We start from the raw sequence: 22,562 nt of genomic DNA on the forward strand, positions 1-22,562 counted from the left end.
CGCACGGACTGCGCCTGTGAACGCGGACGCATCGGGGTGGCATTTTGCCCAGCCAGCAGCGATGAACGGGACGCGCGACAAACGGACGTTCGTTGCGCGTCCCGTTCGTGAGATTGGTAGTGAGAATCGTGAGAATCTCACGAGCTCATGTGAACGCTGTCGGGTCGGGCTGAGTCCGACTTACGACTCTATCCGCTTTTGTCGGCTTCGTGTAACGGCTGCATAGAAAAAGGGTGCCATAAACGATGGAAATGAGACACCGTGGCCACGTAAGCGGTATATACCTTCGCAGGACGACGAGAAACGTACAGTCACCGTCGTACTTCACCCGAAACAAGACTAAAGCGCGTTTTTGATTCTCCTGCGGGGGATGCCGAAGATTTCTGGATTGGGGTACCTTGAATGACCCTATATAGCCAAAGGTGTCTTCCTTCCAAAACGATCATGTTGGCTCCTTAATTACAGGCCGAGTTTGTTGATGTTAAGCCGCGATAGATGTGTCTTTGTAGTTGATGTTACGCCTTAGGGCGGCTGTACGTTTTCATTATTATTACTATTATTATTTTGGTGTTCCTAGAAGGACACGGGAGGAAAATAATACGCTAAGCTACACTTGAGCGAAGCAGCCAGTGCGCGCAATGGACAGTGGAGAACACCCCAAGGGCCATATCTATAGTAAACATGCGGAAACGCCCAAGAAAGTGGACGACAGCTAAGCCGCCATTGTAGCTTAATAACTAATGTCCAAAACTTGACGTTCATGGCGTGTTTCCGGCTCCCGCAGTCGCTTCCTGCAAAACCAGCAAAAGCATAGCCTTCGAGATCTGCATTTGTTATTTAGAGGGCGCCACCACTGGACATGGATTTAGGGTGCCTCGATGCCAGCGCCGCCGTTCAGGGTGGTGCCAACCTTTGACCGCCCCCGCGCCGCCGCTTTTCGCTGCGACGCCATATTGTGTCACAGCGAACCGTTGCGATTGCTTGGTGCCGGTGCTGAGTTCGAGGCACAGTGCGCGCGGATGCTTCGCGGACGCTTCTACTTGCTAGACAGTGTTCAGCCGCATGACTGACAAGCTATCAAGTGCATCGTGTCGACATGACGGGCTGTTGTGTTCCCAAGTGCGCCGGATCGACGCGTAAAGGGCTTCGTTGTTTACGCTTCCCCCGGGACCCAGAGCGACGGAAGAGATGGGAAGCCCAAGTAAAGCGCGATCACTGGAAGGCAACGGATAACTCCTGCATTTGCGAGGTAAGTGTCAAGAATGTTTAGACTACCGCACCGTGTTTTTCATTTAAATAAGAAAGTATTCTCTGATCCTCGCTCACGTACCTACGTTCGCTCACGAACTAAGTAAGCACTGCACCGATGCTGTCTGAGTAGCGTATGGTTTGCGAGCGCGCGTCGCATACGCTTTTTTCGTTTTGATGGGCGCAGTCTGTACCCTTATTTTAAGGACTGACGAAGATGCTTAGCCGCGAAATAGTCTTACATTAGCTACGAATCGTCACGTAAGCCACCTATTTTCCTTTTTCACGGGAAGCACACACCGTGTGTGTCTCTTCTTTTTTCTTTTTCTTTTTTCGGTACTGGTTATTTGGGACTAAAGAACGCAGTGCTTCGTCTGGGGAGAGCGGCTGTTTTGTACGTGGTAAGCGAAACATTGCGATTTTCTCTGATTTCTCAGGAGATATCTTGCGGACCTCAGGGTGTTACGTTACATAGTTGATTTTTTAGACTTGTACATATTTGTAGCGCGGTGATCGTAAGCCGACGGTCATTCGTGCTCATTCCCGATCGTAGTGGGTACTGTGACGGTCTTTAAATGCCTGTGCACGGTATGCCAAGGTGTAGTAGAGTTAAGGGGCATCATGGGACCAAAATGTTTCGGCGCTTTCTGGCATGGTGTCTGTTGTAGCCTGTGCATTTCTTCGAAACGTGTGAAGCGAGGTAATACAGCATTGCTTCTGCTAAAATTTATTTTTAAGCACTGTAATGGGTTCTCTGTATTTACAAGGCAACTTTTCATATCAATAATCACTTTTGTTGTTTTACCTGTACTTAGAAACACTTTGAAGAGGACCAGTACGAGGGAAGTCGACAGGATGGGCGCCGTCTGTTAAAGTCAACAGCCCTACATCATCATGGACTATATTTTCGAAGTGAAAAACATTGCTAATCTGTATTTGACTGTCTTAGTTTCATTTACGGTTTTTGTACGTGATATGTATGCAGTGCTGTTTATTTTTTCAATGTAGTTATCAGTGTTCTAATGGTTATTTATGAAATGTTCTGTACTCGCCATCGATGTGTTTGGCTGATGCGACGTATTCGATGGTAGCTGATGTATGTATTCTGGCTGGATATCTGGCTGGATATCTTGATTAATATTACCCGCGGTTGCGTTTCTTGTTTGCATTCTTGTTTTCGATTTATATTGTGTGTAATAAGGTTGATGTACTCACTTGAACCCCCCCACCCCCCATGTAATGAATAAACAAAAAAAAAAACTCTCTCTATCCCGAATTGTGTGTCGAGCCTACCTTGCGAATAAATTTTTTTATCTCGTCTTTCAACATAACCTTCAGGCGCCACACAGTACATATAATTTTTCATGTACATATCTCTTTCATGATTGATTGTACTAGACATTATAAGTAAATGTATTTTGTGCATCGTTTGATTTCTTGTGTGTACTACGCAAGATTGACACAGACAAGTTACGTTACATTTTTCTCTACAGCACTATCTAAACCTTATTTTCACATCGCAGTTATTTTTACACCAGCTTAATCCTGTCAGCACACAGTTTTGTGGGCAAAAAAAAGCAAAAATTGCGCGTAGATATCGTCAAATAATTGCAACGAACGCGAAGAGCACGCGCAACGCAAGGGAAACTAACCGCCGTGCGCGAGTGGCTGGCTACGGTAAAGGAGGCGTGACGTGTAAACCAAAATACAACAGCGAAAAAGAAAAACTTCTACACGCAGGGGGTCACAAACCTTATATACCAAGCATCGAAGCGCAAAAAAAAAAAATAGTGCGTATTTTAAACATACACACGGCATATTAAATGTGATTGAATTAGGCAACTTGGGGCATGTTCCCGGCGCCATACATTTACGTCTTCGACCTTCAACGAGTTAACGGCTATTGGTTATAAAGATATGCAGATGGGACACCGATAAAAAAATCCTCATCAAGGCAAAGCACTTGGAAGCGCGCCGCGAGTAACACTTTATGAACGCAAGCGTAGCTGAGTCTCAGCTCGTGTGACACAATATGGCGGCGCCAGCGGGGTTGTCTCCACCCTGGACGGCGGCGCTGGGCATCGAGGCACCCTAACATGGATTAGGGCACCACCTCTTGGTAGAGCATCACACGCGCAATGCGAAATATGTGAATTCGGCTCCCACTGATGGCAACTTCTCTTTTTAGCCCACTTTTATTTGCCTTTTGTTTATTACTTTTACATTAGGATTAAAAGAACAGAAGCCATTTATTTGGTGCCCAGAACATGGCGGCCACGAGAAGTTTTCGGCTCCTGCAATCGCTTCCAGTGCGAAGCCTACAAAATCATGGCCTTCGAGATCAGTTTCTTTTACTCCAAGGAAGTGGACGCTGGGGTCTGGATTTGGAGACCACCTATACACGAAGCTTATCGTTTGCAAATGCTCTTTGTCGTTGGCTGGTCACCTCGACGATAATATGTCTAGCGACAGCACTGGCTGCAATTTGCTCTTAGGAACAATTCTAGCACAAGAAGGTTTTTGTGAATACGGGGTCCAGTTAATATGCTTTCCTGGGCTTCACTACCTGTTGGTTTCATGTGGTCTTGACTTACAACAAGCGGGCCCCTCGATTCCCCCTACTAATCATTCAACGTTTCCGTGCACACTCTTATCCACGCTGCGGCTCGCATGTGTTCTACAGTGCACAGCTGCTATGTTTTTCTACCTCCGTCCATCCCGTGGTACGCACGCCGCTATTCTCTCTCGCTCACAAGGGCCGCGCCTCGCTATTTGAGGACCCGAGTCTGAAGAGAAAAAGCATATCGGAGGAAATATTCGCAACAGCATGAGGCATGTGTCTGCTGCAGCAAACGTCCGCAAACGACTCGGCACATCGCAATTCACCCAGCACAAGGAACGTGCCCCTTCTAGAAGCGCTGCCGCTCAAAGCAGATGGAAGCATTGGAAGGAGGTCTTCAGTGGAAATAATCAACAAACGTTTAGAGTACACTGGTGCAAGAAAATCACGGAAGAGATTCATAGAACAATATAGAGAATGAGGTTTTGGTGAAGAGAATATATCGAGGGGACATATGCAAAATGTTAGACTGCGATAGATATACTAGAACCCGATTAGCTAGATCAAACAAGCTAGGTGACAATTCGTGGCCGCTCCATTTCAAAGTGCCAATAAAGATGGTCATCGTCGTCACAATCTCGTCTCGACCAATCACCGGAACAAAGTGACCACCTGTGAGCACGGCGACCGAAGAGAGCGTCGTGGGGCCGCGGTCGGTTCTGACGGAGAAGCAGTAGAATCCCTGAGGCAGGCGCCTGAAGATCACCGGCGCGTTGTCCCTCACGATGGTCAGGCTGCGGTTGGCCACGGCCACCCGGTGCCGGTCGGCGCACGACTTGGAGAAGCTGCGAAGGCGCCACAGCACCAGCTTCACGGGCTCTCTCGGGGCGACCACGCTGGCGTTGGCCTGCAGCAGCTCCACGTGGCCCGACCAGCTCTCGAGTTGCACCAGGACGACGACCATGATCAGGGAGACCGGGCTCATCATCGCGAGTGGACGCGGCAGCGAGGCTCGAAACGTGGCAATGCGACCGAACTGAGCTCGGTTCCTTCGCCTTATGGCTCAACCCACTACGGGGACGGGCCACGAATCGGGCGGTGGTAGGGGAAAAAAAGGAGGAGAAAACTAAAAAGGAATTTTGTAAATAAAGATGAGACAGCGAAGCGATGACCGTATTCAATAATGAGCGATCGTGTTAAATCAGTTTTACTCCCCGAACTCCTAATATGATTTTTACGGATGGAACATTGGCCGTTATCCACCATGATGATGATTGTTCACATTTATGGCACGCGCCCACTAAGGGGGGCAGGCCAAGAATAGGGCGGCAGGGAGTAGCTGAAGACAGATTCTTATTACAAGGAGAGAAACAAAAAACCAAAAGGAAAGACCGAAAAAACGAGTATTGTTCGCACCCACTGGCTGATCGGTTTAAGATGTGCCTCCTACCCAGTGCGGAGGATCGAATAAGAATCGTATGTGATCAGAAAGAGAATTGGAATAATCGAAAAGAACGAAACAAAACAAGACAAAGAACACCAACGAAACTTTCTGAGAAAATCGAACCAAAAGTAAAATGACGCAGTAAAGAATTTAGCAAGAAATTCATAAATTGTATAATTTCCCAATTATTGTAGTTCTCGCATACCTATGAAGATTTCTGAGCATATATGTTTCGGATGCTAAATTTTAACAATAACAAAACTTCGTTCGTGCGGTGTGCGAGTGAATAGTTAGGAGTAAGCACATATAGGTTCTGTACTGTGCGACGTTACATAGCGCATGCGCCGATGGTCTCCCACCTTTTCGAATCTACACAACCAAATGGAAGCGCGTCAACGAAGGCGAAAGGGCACCGCGGCAGGAAAGGACGACGGGAATAACGACTCCGCGAAACTGCCGCCGCCGCCGCTGCTGCTGTGTTCGCGACGCATGGGAGACCAGAGAGGGGTGCTCCGAAAATCGCCGGAAGCGAGATCTGGCGCGGCGGTTGCAGCAAGGACCCCGCGAGGCGTGGCCTCCTCCCTCCCAGCGCCGCTCGGAACAAAAACAGGGGCGACGGACATTCGCCTTTCTTGCAGCCGCGCTGCCTGTCCTCGCTTCGTGGCCAACGCGTGGTGCAGCCAACAGCGCAGCGGGGCCCGGCTCTCGGACCTGTTCACTGCTCACGTGCTGCGTGGCGCAAAGTACGGAGCGAGGGAACAACAGGAATGGCACACAGATGCGCCGACAAGAGGGCACAGATACAAAACAAAGATTGCCACGCACGCGCAGTAGAGACAATGCGTGACGTAGAAACAGCGTCACGAAAGCCGCATTTCGAAAAAAGCTAATTCCAGACGAAAACAACTTGATAAACGTGTCACTAAAGCAAGACGGTTCCTTCTTTCTTATATCAAATGGTTCCAATAATGCCCTCGCAGTATGGTTCGTGCTCTTGCCTGCAATCTTCACTAGTTCCAGTAAACCTGAACACAGAGAAGTTGTTTCGGAATATGCCAGACCTGTGCCGACATCTTGCACTAAGCACACTGCGTTCAGACCGAGTACGGAGTGGAAGCATCGTGCCAGAGTACCGCGATGAAGACTTATTCGCGAGCCTCTTGTTGGACTGCAAAGCTGGCTGGCGTCACTCATCAGCGTGTTTATGTAGCTGGGTGTTCATTGGGTAAGCTTCCGTCATACGTTATTTATACGTTATTTGAGTGGCCCGTTCATTTGTTACGATTGCTGTATTCTTCTAATGTCGATAGAAGAGGGCGAGCTTGGAGGGTAAGAAACTTGCCGCAGAAGTCAAGCACCGCGGCAGCGAGCGATGGAACGTAAAATGATAACAGAAAGAAACTATATGCTTACAGCGTAAGGCTTCACGGGGTCGAAAGAAGAGACTAGGGCACAGACTTAATCTCCGAGAAAACACTTATATATGATTTTTTTTAATGAAATGCAAGCGCAGACTCACTGTTGTCCTTTAATCGCACGAAATCGGATATTGCGATTCACAGCACGCTGACACGAATGATTCTACATCTTGCCATCTCAGCGGCCTCAATTATTTCTCCGGTTGTTTTTGAGCCAATCATTCCTGCCTACAACCATGCAGCCTACAAAATTCGGTCTGCAGCCACACTCTTTGCAATGTATTTCCAACCGGCCTTCTATGCCTCGCCTCACATTGCTGTCATGTTCACGCAAACGGTGACTGATACAGCGTCCGCTCTGTCCCACATAGTGTTTGCCGCACGAGAGGGGAATTTTGTAGACATTTCCTTGCATGAACGTGACAACAATGTGAGGCGAAGTACAAAAGGTCAGGAGATAAACAAGTGTGCAAACAGTTTTTCTTGATCCGCGAGGAAGTCATGTTTTCGCTATAGCACACCGCTACGTGGCTGCACACGGCCACCTGGTGCAGCAGGTTAGCCTAGCCTGCATGGCCGGCAATGTTCCTACCTGAACATGTTGCGCGCTGTTAGCGCGGGTGTCTCATCAAGCTTTCATCAGCTCGTCCTACCGGAGGAAGGCAAACCATCGGGCGTACAAGTTTTTTCCTCATTACTCCGGACTCCTCAGCGAACGCCTTGAAGTCCACGCATACGGCGTTCTGCTTCCGATGACTATGTGGTGGGTTTGACTCCCGACCGTATACAAACACACTCGTGCACCGTCCCTTGGGTGCCCGTTCAGAGCTGTTCAAATTTAATTCACAGCACACTCTACTACGGCCTCGCTGGTAGGGATGGCATTACATTCCAACAAGCTGACGACATTTATTTCTCTCGCCGCGCGTGCAGTTCCGTACAGGCGATCATGGCCGTATGAAAGCCTGCAAGATCGTCGACGGAGAAGAAAGCGAACGGGCAAGTTCTCAGCGCTAATAGACGTATAAAAAAAGAGACGGAATGAAGAGAGTCGGCCCAGCGATGAATGTCGCGCACCGGGAAGCCACGCGTGCAAGCCTCGCAGAGGGCGCTCAACAGGTCGCTCCGTTTATGCGGAGCCGGAAATGAAGTGGCAGAAGGTGGGAAAGGAAAAGGCCGTCCACGAAAGAAGTGGGTCGTCTTTCCACGAGCCGGTCGTGCGCCGGAATGTCCGCGGCGTCTGAGACACGCGCAGCAAAATAAACCGAGCAGCAGGCGAGGTTCGCATAACCGCGGTGTGGCTTATACTTTCTCTCCTATTTTTTTTTTTTTTTTTTTTTCCGTCTGGCCTTGGTCTTCAGGCGTGCTCTCCTTTCAGAAGGGGCGAAGGAGTCTCCTTCCATTCCGCATTCTAGCCCACCCACGAGTGCTCACCGACGTATCGACATTTATTTCGCACAACGCCCCCTCCCTCAATTTGCATGCGGAAGCATCGCGCGGTGCAGCACTCTTCCAAACCAAACGCGAGCGCGCCGAATCGCATTCACGCGTCTGTCACGCACACGTGTGTGCCCCGTATACGAGAGAGGGCGGCTACGAGCTGTCTTCGCTAGTCCTCGCACGCCATCATCACCGCTATTTTATCTCGATGTGTTCCGAGCGCGTATAGTTTCCAACATTCGCGCCTGCTCCTTCACTGGGGCATCTTGCGAGGCGTGATACGTGCGACATGCAGACAGAATACGCGCGGACCCGAATACAGTTCCGGGACATAATCGATTTATTGCACAATGTCAAAAAGAAGATGCGTACGGTTCGTATCTGGTCCAATACAGGAAGGCCACCGTGGTAGGTCCCGTATGCTTGACGCACGGCCTTAGAGATGCCGCGAGTGGTGGACTCGTATATGTGCAGCACCGTCCACGGTCATCATCATTTCTTTTCTTCCTCGTCGCTCTTCCTCGGTGCAGAGTAACAAATTATAGCGAGGTCAGGCCCATGTACATCTCTGGCTTTGCTTAAATATATGCCTCTCTCTCTCTCTCGCTACCCCTACAGCGGTATATGTATCGATGGGCCGGACAGTCTCTCGAGAACTTAGTCGAATGAGGCAAGAGTCGATGGATTTTATACATTGCGAGAGTCAACAGCCCAGGTACTGATTACAATAGAAAACTGGGAAAATGCAACCTAAGCTCAACCAAAGCAAAAAGAAATTGAAAGCCCGTTCCCTACTTGAATATAAACTCGCGCGCGCGCTGTGACGGGGGACAACGGTTCCTGCGTCACAACGACGCAGTATGGCCGCTCGCTGCTCCGCGAGCTCGACTCGACAAGCTCGTACGCCCTGCGCCGACTGCGGCTGGGGGAGACCCGCACCTCGGCGCGCCAGAGCGGAAGGAAAATACGTCACCCAAGAAGGGCGCAGTCAAGAGCTCGAGTATGTGGTCCCAGATTACACGGCGGGCTCTGTGCGCATGCGACGCGCGGTCGCCCGACGACACATTCGGGTCACCCGCCTGTGCGGGCTGTGACGGGGGACAGCGGCCCCCTGCTCGTCGTCCTCGTTGGCACCCCGCAGCCATCAAAGGGAACCGCCAACGTCTCTCTGCTCGCTCCCGGATACCGCCCATTGGCTGATGCTCGACGAGCGGTCTGTTTCACCTCTAGGCCTCTGCACTCGCGTACGCATTTCCTCTTTAAACCGGCGGGGTGTCGGCCATCTGCCGCCAAGGGATTGCGTCATTTTACCTGATGTGCTGACGCGTTTTTGTCACCTGTACATCGACTAATGACTAGCGTTTACGCAGACTAGTTAGCGAGCTACCTGGCTCAGCCGTCCTTCCTGACAGTTCTGTGGTAACGTCCCAGTTACTTCCGGTAGCAAACCCTTTCTCCGTGGGACATGAACGCAACGTTGGCACGAGAGCGAAGTGCTTTTGAGCAAAAATAGGACGTGTCCTCTGGCCTTCTTTCGACTAAGTATACAGAACCTAGTTTTTCGCCTCCTTCCCCGCTGAGGGCCGTGTGTGTATTACGTACACCCATGAGAAAAAGTGGCTTCCGCGATGAAGCCACTTTTCTTCTCCGCCTATGTGAATGTAATTTTAAATGGAGGACCGCAGTCCAAACTTGGAATTGCGAACATTCCAGTGCACTCATAAATGTCAGATTGATCATCTGAATTGCGAATATAGCTTTTTTTTTTTTTTTCGGATAGTCTGTGATCCATATAGTTTGCTCACAGGTGTAAATCCACACTCCTCCAGACAAATAGCCGCAAAATAGCTTCCCGTTGCATAACAGGCTGCCATTAATGAACGCTAGTAGATCACACTAATCGTCGACTGGCGCGATGATCGACGCGGTGTCGGTGACAGTTCTGTTTCGCTGGAAATATCAAAGTGCCTATACCAAGATGGGATGACTTGCGCAGACTAAAGTTCTCGCCTAACTTGCAGCTTTCATTTGTGAGTCGCACGTGATGCACGTTTCTTAGTTTAAAAAGAATCGACACGCATATACGACCGCTCATCCTTTGTCATTGTTCAAGATTTACTCAATTTTGTTCGTCTGGCGTGGAGTTAAAGAGAGGAAACAAGAGAGCGGTTCACGCAATGATGAATGCTTGAAGTGATTTAACAGTGGCCGAAAGAGGAATGTCATCGAAGCCAACGTTTCGACAAGGGCCCTGACGGTCCTTTCGTCGAAACGTTGGCTTCGACGACATTCCTCGTTCGGCCACTGTTATTCAGTAAAAGAGGGCAGTGACATATGTGTATACAAAGAAAATATGCTATGCACTGAAAAGCAGAGGCGTAATTCACGAAGCTTCTCGTTCGTAGGCTACCTCCCCCAATATGCCCTCAATCAGAATCGGCTGGAATCTGCTCTTACGAGCAGATTCTAACATAATAACATTTTGTGAGCACGGGCCGAGATTTGTGCTGAAATGCAGTCTTTAAATGATGCAGGACGGCGATAAGGGAGACGAGCAAGAGATACACGTTCTTTCTTCGGGAACGAAGGATTCGTATATAGTTAAGCCGACCAGCGATCGCAATCGCATTGGTCGCCCTCTCTGTCGTGTCTGCGCCGCTGATCAAGTGCACCAAGTGCAGCAACAAGGCGGACCAGTCCGGAAGTGGCCCATCGGCGGTCGTTTCGAATCGCATCGCTCATCATCGCACCGCCGCCCAGCCCAACCGGGCGCGCGCGGACGGCGCTGCCCGGGCCGCCGCGCTACGCCGGGATATCGCCGGGCTCAGCCGCCCACAGCTTATTTCTTGCCTGCCGGTCAACACGGGCGCGCCCATCTCTACCGGGGCTACCGACACCAGGCCCGCCAAGTGTATCGCCGCCCGTTTGGTGCGCGCTCTTTGAGCGTTGCTCTTTCCATTCCCTCGCATCCGTGCGCACGTTTTATTGCGAACGTTCGCATGTGCCCTCGCCTTCGACAGGTAGAGCATCAGACCGCTTTCGAGACCTCGCTTAGCGGGATGCCCAAAATACGACGCCGACGTTCGTCACTAACACGGCAGTCAAGCGTGAAATGCGTGTTTCTCATCAATATGCGAAGCAGTTTCGTGTAGTCCACATGTATATTTCACAAATAAAATGGCGCGAGCAGCAAACATACGCCAGACAAGCATCATGTTTACCGCCACGAGGTACTGCAACAAAATTGCAGGAGGTATTGCACGTGTTACCATTACAGAAATTATGCCGGGCCGAAATGAAGTCACGTCCACTTAACAGAGCTATGCAGAGGCATGTCTGAAGCCGAGTTATCTCCACTCAGTTTTACGCTGTATGAAGCGATGCTTCACCGCTTTTGCAGGAAGATTGGTGCAGACAGAGAGAGAGAGCGCAAGGAGAGGAAAGGCAGGGAGGTCAACCAGACGAGGCTATAGGGGTAAGGGAAGGGGGAATAGAAAGAGGGAGAGAGTGAGTACACGTGGGACGATGCACAGGGACACTATAAGCGGACTCTTAAACCGGTGCACTTCAAGTAGTGTACTAGTGCCCGAATCTCTTTTTTGTGTCAGGTGACGGGTGCAGCCACGGTCCGAGTATCTCTGACTCAGAGAACGGCCTCGAGTCCAGTCGGTTTAAAGTTGTCCTGAGAGGCGTTGTACGTCGTAGCGAGGACAGGTACACAATAGGTGCTCGATGGTTTCCTCGCACATACAGGAGTCGCACATCGGGCTCTCGGCCATTCCCATACGATGCGAGTAAGCGTTCGTGAACGCCACTCCCAGCCACAAGCGGCACAGCAAGGTTGTTTCGTCAGAGAATTGCGATAGCGCAATGGTGATCCTCCCCTTACCAGTTGCCACTGCACCATTCTGAATTGAGAGCAACTCATCCTCGCGTTTAGCAGCGTGCCAATTTTCCGGCACAAATCGTGCAAGGCAAATCTGTGGGCGCTGGAACTTTAGGTCACGCAGGCGAACACGAAAGCAACGAACATAAATGACGACCCCTGCGGCAACTCGCAACAGGTTGGTTCAGCACAAATCGAAATAATATATGCGCACAAAACAGTCTACGCGCATGCAATGAGGCAATGCGTTGAGATGCACAGGTCACCGAAACGCGAATTGCACAAGGGCATGGATGCACATGCATTGGACATGGCATGGGCGCAGGTAACCGACATGAATTGGCGGTCCTACACAGCATGAATTGCCATTAATTGACATGCAATTGACTAACCTTTTCTTCTTTCTTCTTTCTTTCTTTTTACTGTTTTGACGTTGTAACTGTTATTACTAGTACCATAGTCCCTTAATAGCTATGCTAGTACACATGCCCTGAGATAGGTATAGGGATCCAGATGCATTGTATACATTACTTTCTGCGATACTTGCTTGAATAAAAGGACGTCTTGTAGATTGCACGTTACCGGAGAGGCCTAAAGATGCCTCGTGTTCGCCTCCTTACAGCGCCTGGCCTATCAGTACTTTATCATGTAATACAGTCCTGCGCCCAATTTCCGGTCTTTTTCATCCACTAAAAAAAAAAAAAAAAAAAAAAAAAAACAGCAGACAGCGCGAGAATGCAGTGCTTGCTCGATACGCGGAAAAGGCAACGCAGGGAAGGGGGCGTTCCACGACGCCGGCGAGAAAGCACAAAAGGCCCAGCTTTGCAACGGCACTGCAAAACTCGAGAGTGCACTAAACCTATACGCGAGACTGGCGAAGGGCGCCCCGCCATCGCACAATACGAAGAGGAGGCCACCGCGAGCGGACTACGTTTCCTTCGAGACGGAAAGATATCGCACTCGGGTTGCTCCGAAGGACGCCCATAAAACTTTGATGGCTCGATCAGGGAGCCGGAGATGGCGCTGTTGCGGCCAGGAAGAGTCGCCCGCCTACAGCCGGCCACTGCGCGGTATACACTCGGCTGGCGAATTTTAGCGCCCGGAAGCCCCGCTGCAGTGCACGGCTCTTTCTTTTTCTTTTTTTTTTTTTTTTTTTTTTTACCGGCCAGCACATTTCATTCCTTGCATTAGTCTTCGTCTTTCAGAAAACTCGGAGCAGCCGCCAAATAATGCGCGGAAAAAGGTGTATAGCTCGAGTAAGAAAACTACTACATATATAAGCAGTGACCGTAGAATATTTACAATTATTAATTCACAACATATAACCTATTTTTGCCTCACAGACTATGGATGTAATAGTTTATCATTACAAAGAAATCAGAATTTTGATGGCGTAAGACTTAAGATAACGTCTGCTAGGACAAGAGGGAGCGATATTACGTACTTGAACGCCGCTCCTGCTTTCTGATATAAACTAATTTCACTGCATCAATCGCGGCACTTCTAGAAATATACAAGCGTTAAAAAGGAAGCTGCATGCCTCCTATCAGCCTGGCGTTCTTCAAAAAAAGTACCTGCATTTTATTTAAATGCACATATATACAGCAGGGCAAACTGCTCGAAAAGAACAAGAAAAAAATAATCTCCAGCACAGAGCTTTCTCGCTTTTTTTTTTTTCTTTCTCTATGCGAACTCAAAGCTGCCCAGAGAGGTTCCGGCGTGGCCATTGATTATACGATGTCTGTCCTCGTCTATCGCTGGCAGAAAGTACACGCAAAACAACGGACGGTGACACAAATCGATGCCGAACCAACCGAACGCCATGGACAGAGCGATTCAGGCCACGTTCATTGGGCAGACGATTCCTGCGCAATCGTATTGCGTCAGACCACGAAACTAGCTGAGCGTCCTATGACAGCGACTGCATCTGTACGCAAATGTACACAAACGAACGCGCAGAACGAACGGGGAGGGGGCAAAGCTCTCCGATGGAGCTGTGATGGCTGACGCGTCGTTCGATGAAGAGAGAAGAGCCACTTCTTACGATCAAGTCTCCCTCAATGGCCTCAATGCACGAGCCACTTGGATGTGAGCATGGAACACGCGAGTCTCCACTCGAAGAGGGTCGCATTACTTATTCGAACACCTCTAAGAAGATGAGAAAGCAAGGAAGTAATATTTACACCAAGAGAAAACCGGCACAGTTCATCGTCATCCACTGAAACCAGCATCCAAGTAGCGTACCACGCTGTGTGATATCGAGGATCGTCTTGGGAGGACACGATACCGCTAGAGCGCCGCAGGATCACCCAGTAAGCATCACTTCCGTTTGTCATCGTCTTCATTTCACAGGACTCAATAATGAGCGCTCCCAAGCTGCCGAGCTCTCGACCATGGGCCATGTTACATAAACTCCTAGCCATAGCCATTAGCTATTTGTCTGAACATTTTGTGAGTATTTTATTCATGTATAAATCGAATGAATATGAATGAATGAATGAATGAAACACACAAAATGCTTCTCATTCGAGCAATTACGCTGCCATAATTATTGTCACACACAAACTCAACACTGCCATTTATTAAAAAGTTACCACAGCAACTTACTGCCTCTGCTACCTGCCGGAGCTTTCCCTACGATCTTCGCACCGGCGTTTACCAAAACATATAGGTGCTTTTACTGGACACGCGTTAAATAATTAGTAATATGTGTACGAAATATCTTTGTACGCAGAAAGGGGCACCATTACAATTTCTCGCCGCGAACATGCTAAGGAACTGCTTCACGCATTGCGTGGTTGAGTGGATCGGTAACAAAATCAACTGTCCGTACAACTATCACGTATACGGTGACCGTCATAGAAGAACTACTTTCATCACCGGTGTGACGAAGGCAACGAATAACTCGGCTGACACGGTGCTGCCCATTTACGGGCTATGCCATCGTGAAAGGCCAGTTAGAAAAGTTCGTTAGCGCAGCAGACGCATGGCGCACTTGCGAGGGCCATATGGCGTTTTCGATCTGGAAGGCCAAGGTCGCATTACGGTTCAGTGGCGGCGTCCCCTCGCACCCCCATCCGCGGGGGCGAACCGTTCAGCTGCCCAAAGAGCACGCCGACACGGAGGAAGCTAACAGAGTTATTTCCGCCCGCGAGTCAAAACAAGCCGGCGGGCGAAGTCGGAAGCCCAGCGGAGTGTATAGACAAGCTCTTCGGGGGGTCCCACGTGAGAAAGGGGGAGAGAGAGAGAAAAAAAGCCAACTAGTACGGCGGAAGAGCAAAAAGCGAGACCAGAACACGCTGAGGACGTGCAGATGTCAGCCCGCTGCCAGCAAGACAGAAGCCACGCAGGAAACGAAGAGGAAAGATGTTCCGCACAAGCGAGAAGAAGAAAAAAAAAAAAAAGAAACTGAAGAAGCCAATCGGTTGGAGACTGGATCGCACGCCTTCGCTGCCAAAACATATACGTAGATACCGTTCATCGGCGGGAGTGTGTACATGTGTTTTGGAATCCGCATCGCTACCGCTGCACCTGCGTCGCGTACATACGAGCGGATCTGAGATGCGAGAAGATTTTCACGCCGTCTGCTCTGCTGTAGTCTGCTTGAAAAAGAAAAGGACACCATGAAAGCGTTGTACCATTCTCTTACGACAAACCAAGCCGGGCGATTCAATTTAGGCGTGTCCCTATCTCGAGTTAGCTCGGCGTCGTGGTTAGCAGCATCCGCCCGCCATTGGCGCTTGCGGTCCACAAAAAACACAAACATGTAACCAATAAGTGAGAAACGCTTCAATACAGCGTCGGGATTAACCCACTGCTAAACACCGGGGCCGCACGTTTCAGCTTCGCTTGTTAACCATCTATACGGAGTGCTTCTGCGGTGTCTTTTTTTTTTTTTTTTTGACCAAGCGCTACCGTGAATATTGATGACCTCGACTGACAGGTTTGTGTTTGGCCTCTATAGGAACAAGTCCTGGAACGCTAATACATGCCGCCGAAACGTTGGCGCCACTGACCAGTCATACTGCTCCTTAACTGCCCAGCAGCACACTCGATCGATCCACCTACTCAGTCTGCGGACGGAGCTCTAATAATCAGCGCAGATAAGGGGAATGCGTTACACATAAATCGTAGAAAGAGCGTTATGCACTCGACAACATAGCAGTAATTTGATCTAATAACATGCATCTGAATCGGTCAGCCAACAAGTAGAACACAGTGGAATAAGATCATTGACACGTATACAGAACTAATGTGGAAAGAATTACACGCCTTTCTTTCAGTTCAGGAGGGATACCTCTTGCCAGAAGCGGGCTTGCGGGCAGAACACCGACACGCACGAGACTTGTGCGGCGCCAAAGCGGTCTCCCTCCCTCCCCCTCGCGTGCAGTGTAGGCCCGCCCATCTGGCAAGTGTCCCAAAGTGCGGCAGCGAGCCCGGAGCGCGCCTCCGAGTTATCGCCGCCAAAGCAGCGGAGCCGGCGAATACGAGGCAGCGGCCACGACTCTCCTCTGAACGGCCGCTACCTCCTCCTTCCGTCGGCAGACGACATCTCGGCCGCACTGCCACAGTTGGACGCACCGCGAGATAAGCGCCGACAGGTTTGCCCGTTTCTAGTGGACTCCAAGCTCGCGATACGTCGACCGGCCGCGCTGGGTGTACACGCGACGACTATGACGCGACTGTCGCGCGATATGTTTATCTATCTCTATTCCCATCTACGCTCTTGTGCCCTAATCCCACAGGGCGGCGCAGCAGCGCGTCCTTTTTGGAGGCAGTTATAAACTGCGCGCGTGTCCTCATTCATCTCCAAAACAAGAATCGCTTATTGTGCTCTACGATGCAGTAGTGACGAGGGGGAAGTGGCGGATTGAATCTTCGCAGCGGACGGTGCTCCCGGGAGAGCTCGGCTGCCCCGCCAGCCTCGGAGGCGCTCAAGTGTGCGCCGTGGTGCACGGAACTGGAGACGAAGCGAGTATGCGTCTATGTGCGTCGCTGGTTCTCGTCTCGTTGCCGCTGCAGATGGCGCACTCAAGAAGCCGCGGAAAGGTTCTCGAAGCCCAGAGAGAGAGGAGGTGGCCGGGTCGCAGTGAAACTATAACGAGGCTCGGCAGGGCTAAACACGGACGCCCCCTCCAGCTACTCCAGGGGGGCGGAGCCGTCGCCGAGGGAGTCCCCGGTGCACGACGCGCCGTCCACGCAGCTGCGACGAGCGCAGAGGCAGAAATAGCCATCATCGCTATCGCGAGACGGATGACAGACTTTTAATGGCCGCCTCGGGTGAGCTCGTCACAAAACAGAGAACGGCGCTCGGATGCCGAGGAACGCTGCTGCTCCGCGGACTCCTTAGCGGTTTGACGTCTCCAGGCGGAACATTTATCGGTCTGCTTGAGCGACGTCACGTTAGAGTGACATCGGTCGGAACCTCTGTTTTACTACGCTCGTCAGGCGCCGCTGCCCAAACGCTAGTTCCACCCGTCACCGCGTTTATAGTGAGCTTGGCATTGGCTATAGATGTTGGCGTCCTTCGCGTCCGTGCGGATGTCAAACAGAGAGAGATGGGAGCCGAATGCATGGCGTGCTCGTAATTCCACAGTAGAAGTCTAGCCGCGTGATCCGGGATTAAAGTAGGAGTAATTAGGCACGCCAACCCAAATCGAGCATGCTCCGTCCATCGCTCAATAATTCGCAGGTGGATTGGGCGGTGTCTTTAAATATATATGCAGTGGGAATCTGGCCTTGCCGTACACTTAAAATCAAAAGAGAAAAAAAGAAGACAGAAAAAAGTGCGCTATCGGTGGTGGAAGGGGATACTTGGATTTCGACTGCACAGGTTCTGTAAGCGAGGTATTTTCTTCCGGCCAACCTCTCCGCTTCTCCACTCGTTAAATATTCTTCTCTCTCTGCGTCTCTTTCAATAATGCACGAAGCTAAAAATTTTCGGAATCGAACATACCTCACTGAATCCATTTGGTTAGAAAGTGTCACTGCAACCAGCGAAATTTCGGTGCAACATGTATATGCTCTCTTCCTCTCTTTCTGCATACGTGTAGCTTTCTGCTTACGTACAGCTTTCTGCATACGAGTAGGGTAGCAGAAGGCATTTCTTGTTCCGGTTAACCTCCCTTCCTTTCGCATCTTTCGAGTCTATTTTGGTGGAGCATCAGGTTGCAGCGTTGTCTGGAGACGGTTCCGGTCCCACAATCGGACACGCGCTGTCTTATTATTATCCGGCGGCAGCTTGTGCCGAGCCACTGAGGCTGTGAACCGACCATCCGACCCAACCGCAGCAAACCACGGGGAGGTGCACGTAAGCAAAGCTTAAACGTGGCGTCACCGCGGAAGCCTTCACCTCCTGAGATGAAGAGAACGGAGAGGAGTCTTCACTGCAGTCCGGTGCTCCGAGAGAACGCAGCCACACGAGACAGCGATAGCACGGTTTGCTCGAGTCAGCGTCACAAGAGAGGCGCCACCGAAGGCGTTCAAGCTGGAGAAGGGCCCGATGTAAAATACACAAACGGAGAACAGAGCCGCGCAATACTTCGGGGAAAGGGCCCGCAAGGGGCTCAGTGCTGTCCCCCCGCCCGGTATAAACATCGGGCGTGACAGGTAATTAGGCGAGATGAATGCGCACATTTCTGGGCCTTCGCGTGCATGATGGCGGCCATCGGGGCGTATCGAGAGAGAGCGAGATCCCTCGACGGTGGCCATGGCTGCTGTTTTACGACGGCACGCTGACGGCTGCATGGCCTGCGAAGGGACGACCGAGAACGGATGTCGGCTCACGAAGACGCGGCTACTGAGCACGGAAGTGCCCGATTTAGCCGATGGCGCTAAGTGTCAACATGTAGCCAAGAAATCAGACATGACGAACGCGGACGTATCAGTTTTAAGGGAAATAATTACAACAGTGATACAAAAGACGCGACTAACAAGGCCACGGAACGGCTTGCATGTACGTGAAGAAAATATATGTATGCACTCGAGTAACACTGGCAGCGAAGAATTCCAATCTTTCTTTCCTGACCCAGAAATTCTAAAATAAGTTAAATTTTATTGGGAAATATTTAAACCGAAGAGAATGCTTATTTGAACTGAAATGATTGTTAAAATAGAATGAAGTCCCCGCAATACGGTGCGCGTCCATTTATTCGGAGCTGTAATTGACGGTATAATAAATCTGCCAAATAACCGGATCAAGATAGCAGCACTACATAACAGAGCAGACGTCGGTTTACGGATAGAAAGGCAGCTGCTCAATTTGCGCGACATTCTTCTATTCGCGAACATTGTTTAACTGCGCGAAAAAACGGACCACTTTTTCGCGCAGTTAAACAATGTTCGCTAATATGTACCAACTCGCCCAACAACAAGTTCTTGTAAACTACATTCTTCTATTCTACGCAGTTCCGCATGATGACAGCGTTCGTAACTTGGTGAGCAACGACATTGACACTCGATTCACAGCGATAGGGAAGTTGTAACGAAGGCTGCGTGAACTCGTACAGCGAAATGTGTACGCAGCGCTGACAGGATTGCAAATTGTGAACCACGCTAAAGAAGTACACGCGCATCACATTTCCGACTGGTCATTTTTTGCTATAAACGAATGTAAATACCCTCTGAACGCTATAGAAGACATACAGGAATAGCTTCTGCAGAGCACCCTAAATAGTTTATGTTATACCTTGGACTCGCTTCTACGAACCAGGCCCGGAACCAGCACTGAGCGTTGGTTCTTTGACAGTGTGTTTGAATATGCATGCTCGTTTTTTTTTTTTTTTTTTTTTGTTCTTTTTGCAATTTTGTGGCGCACCCTGGCTCCTTTCCTATAAAACTGCATTAGCCTCCTTCGAGTGGACTATACTTGCGAGTGGACGCCCTCTTCTGTGCCTGACAATGTTTCCCCGTTATAGTTCGCGTCCTAATCGTCGATAAAAGCACGAACGCCGAGACACGCCGCCGCCGTGTGTTGTCGTTCCTATAGCACTGCTAATATAGGATCCCACGCAGTATGAGGAACCGACCGAGTTTAGTGTCTTGGGCTGCATACCTGCTGAAGACAGCCGCCGTCGTTAAACGGCCACCGAGTGGGAGGAATGCGCCCACGCAGCTCCGAGGACGTTTTCGGCCGCGTACACACGCCGCGAGTCAGCTATGCCGCTGCTGCAGTGGGCGCTAATCGCCTGTCGCACGATCGGCTTTGTTTCACGTGCCCGGCCGAGCACGCTGCTCTCGCACGGCGCTTGTTTACCGTCGCGACGCCTCGTTATACAGTGCAGGACGCGCAAACCAGGCGCCAGAGCTCGTTATCGTTAACGCCGGCTTACGCGCCTGCCTCGGGCTAAATACGCGAACGGTTGCGCCAAGAGCGAAAGACGGCCGGCAAGAAAACAACAACGCGAATGGCAGTTGTGCACGACGACCGCGCAAAAGCGGAGAAAGTTGCCGGCGCTTGTTCGGCCCCGGAGTTTGTTGTTCGGCACGTAGAGCACGGGAGCCACGGATTAACGAGTTTCCGCGGGCACACTGCGCCCACGAAAAGCGGATCGATGCAGTGCTCTTGGGCGCTGCTCGTTCCTCCACTGTCGCTCAGCCCGCGCGATGAGTTAACGCCGCCACGCTGTACATCTATTCATCGCAGAAAACAACAAACCGCACTTTGGCGACGCGTGCATGCGCGCCGCCGGTGCGACGGGTAGAAACATGCACCCCAGTGCACCCACACACGCGCTTTCATATCCTTTTTTTTTTTTTTTTTTGTTAATCGCCCCTTTACAACGCACCCTTCCAACATGGCACCGTGGCCAGGGAACCTGCGACACTGCAGCGACGTTATTTTTTCCAACTCGCCGGCTTAGGTGAGCCGACTCTAAAGCCACGCGTTATCGAAAGGGCGAACAAAGACCACCTTTCCGTGAACGCCCTCTATTATGTAGACCACCAAACGGGCAGTCTCTCGCAGCGGTGCGAATGCTAAACAAAGCGATGTCGAGTGTCAGTTGTATCGCGGTGAGTAGTCTGGCACAAACAGAGCCCTGAATGCCACACGCCGAGTTATCCTTTCTTTCGTCCCTGTCTCGCAATGCGTGCGGGTGTTTTTGTGCGTCCAGGTGTACGGAAACTTTCAGGCAACCGTCCACATCTAAGCTGATAAACATGAAAGAAGAGAGCGATGAGAGAGATGTACAACTTGTTCCAGCTCGACAGGAAGGATTACCAACTTCAGAATCGCAGAGTCGAATGTTGGTAAGGGCGCCCCACTTCAACAAAATTCAGTACGGTAGCAGCTATAAAGCGTATCGTAGGTACACTTGACTGGCCTGTTATACGGCAGGTATTTTCATGAAACTCAAATTCGTTCTGTAATAGCCACACTACATTTCACTCGTACACGTCGAATTCATCGTACGTGCCCCTAGCTATGAACCAAGCATAGCTAAGGTCACAACGCCGCTATATAAATCTACAACGGGGAGATAACGCAGTATAACGTAGCACCGTAGCTTCCTCAACAAAATCGGCCAGGGGCTCCAACGCGGGTCAAAAGTTTATACAAAGAAATAGAGAAGAACGTAGGAAAACGAAACACTAGCAGCGCTGCGTAACCGCTTAGTGGCAGTGGTAACTTCCTTAAAAAATCTCGCCGAAAAGACCTCGAAGATAGCAGCAAAATGTGGACGGCCGTAAGGGCGAACGAAGCGTGAGAGAGAGAGAAAATATAGCGAAAAGGGGAAGCAGCAACAAGTATTCGCCTAATGCCAGGTTGGCGCAAAATGGCGAGCATCGGCGTTGGCCCGAAGCGCAGCAGACGACCGAGAGAGAGGAAGGCGCCCGAGTTCACTCGAGCGAGACAGGGAGCGCTCGCTCGCGTGCAGACGACGGCGAAAAGCAGACGATGACCTGCGGCACCACCGCTCAAGGAGCTTTGTTTCCTTCCGTATCTTATTTTATTTTCTACGGGGTGGTTGTGCGTTCTCCTGTTTCTTCTTTGCGCGTTCAACGTCACCCATCTTTTTGGGTGTGCTGTGCAAGCGCTCTCGGGGAAGCAAAGCAGGGAGGGGGGGAACCGGTAGCGGGTCAGCGGATCTCAATCAGGGGACGAAGGCTGGCCAAAGGCGGCGCCATGTTTCGACACGTTGAGAAGTTTGCGCCGAGAGGCAAACACTCGGGGAGAGGCAGGAAATGGGACGCCGGGGAGGCCAAGCATCGCAGGAAAAGCCAGCAGCGGGCATATAACGACCCAGTCGTGCCCTTCACCTTGCTTGCTTCGCAGGAGGCGAAGAGGGGCCGCTATTCTTTAAAGCGAGCGAGGAAGAGCGGCGAGACAAGAAACAAGAACGAGAAAAGAGGGAGGACGGTTTATTTGACTCTCGGGATTGGGTCTGCGCGGCTTACACTGGAGAAAGCCGCGTTGCTCGAAAGAGTTTGCGAAGGATCCAGATGTAAGCGATCGTACGCCCTTTCCGAGACGAGCAGCCGCGCACCAACGTCGGTGGCGAACTGGGCAACTCTCTGCGCTGATAAGGTTTCAATGGAGGGTGGGGTGAGCCCGAAATGCGCAAA

At 50.7% G+C, this 22,562-nt stretch overlaps 1 protein-coding gene across 4 annotated transcripts in view; it reads right to left on the reverse strand.

The window, feature by feature from the left end:
- Window positions 1-22,562, reverse strand: part of LOC119432634 (adhesion G protein-coupled receptor L1-like) — a 313,279-nt gene that overhangs the window by 275,564 nt on the left and 15,153 nt on the right. The window lies entirely within an intron of this gene.

The sequence above is a fragment of the Dermacentor silvarum genome, chromosome 11 (genome assembly GCF_013339745.2).
Source record: "Dermacentor silvarum isolate Dsil-2018 chromosome 11, BIME_Dsil_1.4, whole genome shotgun sequence".
Taxonomy (NCBI): Eukaryota; Metazoa; Arthropoda; class Arachnida; order Ixodida; family Ixodidae; genus Dermacentor; species Dermacentor silvarum.